The sequence below is a fragment of the Octodon degus genome, unplaced genomic scaffold, assembly GCF_000260255.1.
Source record: "Octodon degus isolate 3935 unplaced genomic scaffold, OctDeg1.0 scaffold00098, whole genome shotgun sequence".
Taxonomy (NCBI): domain Eukaryota; kingdom Metazoa; phylum Chordata; class Mammalia; order Rodentia; family Octodontidae; genus Octodon; species Octodon degus.
This window is the reverse complement of record NW_004524674.1, coordinates 5,988,373-5,990,155: the sequence shown is the minus strand read 5'-3', so window position 1 is coordinate 5,990,155 and position 1,783 is coordinate 5,988,373. Positions and strand designations below refer to the sequence as shown.

The 1,783-nt window shown below is 44.3% G+C and overlaps 1 pseudogene; it reads right to left on the bottom strand.

Moving 5' to 3' along the window:
* Positions 1-332: 332 nt before the first annotated feature.
* Positions 333-1,421, bottom strand: LOC101567914 (annotated as a pseudogene).
* Positions 1,422-1,783: the final 362 nt, after the last annotated feature.

The following is a 1,783-nucleotide window of genomic DNA, read 5'->3' as shown; positions in this document are numbered from 1 at the left end:
GCTTATTCTACTGAGCCATCACCATCTCCCCGGCCCCAAACATCAAGTTTAATTCAAAGAAAAAACCACTAGACACTGTCAGCAAGAATGACAGAGCAAACTAACTCTTGAAAAAGATCAGCACCTTGGTGATATATGTGTAGTAGAAAGCTAAAAGAAACACAAAATGCTACTTAACTTAAAATGTTATAAGGTTTTTGCAAATCTACTCATTTCATTGGTGACTAAATCCCCTGGCCATTTCTCAATATCAGTGTGTGTGCAGCCTTGTCCCCTGAAAGTCTGGTGCAGTTAAACAGCCCAATGTAGCCGCACAAGACAAATTCTCCATTTCAACCAACTCTTAGCAGAGAGGCAACTAGCACAACACCATCTCCCCAGACAAACAGCACTGGGATAGTTCATTTTGTTGATTTGTATATCTCCACATACATCTCTTCATCAATTTTTATAGTGGTTGTAATGGGTCAACTCACGTTTTAGATTATAAATGTAAATCTTGTGCTTTGTGTTGTAAATGTATACTCACCACTGTTCTAAGTTGTTTAGTAAATAGTAGCTGTTACTTGCTGTTTGCTAGATAAAATTCCTGCCTACCAATCCCTGTAAACAAAATTAGATTACAGAGATGGCTTCATAAGGAAACTGAATGGGATTTAACTTCTTGTAACCTTGGGCCATGCAAGGTTGCCTGCAGGTACTCAGGTGCAAGATAACTAGAAACTAAAAGCCCCAAGAAATTTAGTTTGGGTAGTGGTCACAATGACCCTGAAAGCATTGTTTTGTGTCAATGAATTTGTTTACCAAACAGAATGTGGTTTCATGATTTAAAAGCCCCCTGCTTCCCTGCGCTAGCTACCTTTCAGTCCTCTCCTGCGTGAGAGCAGACTGGGGGCCCTGAGCTCAGTAATAAATGGCTTTCCAAATTCCAATCTGGCTGACCTGGTTCCTATTCTGAGTGACCCATAACAGTGGTCACAGTTTCTTCCACATGTCCCAATATCACGTTTAAATGCTAATCATAAGCATGTAATCTGAGGGCCCACCAGATAGCTCATTGGACTAAAGGGCCTGCTTAGGCAGAGCACAGCAGCTGGGGTTTGATCCCGGGAGTGCTATGCAGGCCCCGCCCTCAGGGCACGCTGAGGTGGAGATTGAGACTGGGTGTGGTGCACACCTTTAATCCCAGCACTTGGGAAGCTGAAAACAGGAGTATCACTACGAGTCTGATCTACGTAGTGAGACCCTGTAGAACCTCTACTAAATACAAAAAAATAAAAATAAAAAGCATGTAATCTGCCTCAGAGCTCTCGGTCATTCCTCAGTTGCACATAGATTCAGTCATCCAGGCTGAGTCTGAGGAGATCCAGGGGCTCCTCTATGGTGTTGGTGGTTTGTTGCTGGTCCGCATCATCTACCATCTTTCTTGTTCTTGCTGGTTTTGCTATTTTCCACCACCATGAGCTGCTGCCCTCTTCCACGTGCCACTCTGCCTTGGAGTATGGACTGAAATCTTCACTAACTGTGAGCTAAATGAACCTTTCCTTCCTTCATTTTGGTTGTTGGGCATTTTCTCCCAGCAACGAGAGAAGAGTAACTGAGACAACCGTGCTCCTGTCTGCCTTCTGCCATGCACAGTATAAGCTCCCTGCGACTGAGCAGAAGAGAAAGGCCCGGGGCTCCCCAAGAGTTACATATTTAATTTTTTCACCTTTGGCAGCCATAGCCACCCCAGACACTTTGCTGATGACCATGTTTACATCATACGCCTGCCCTGCTCCCC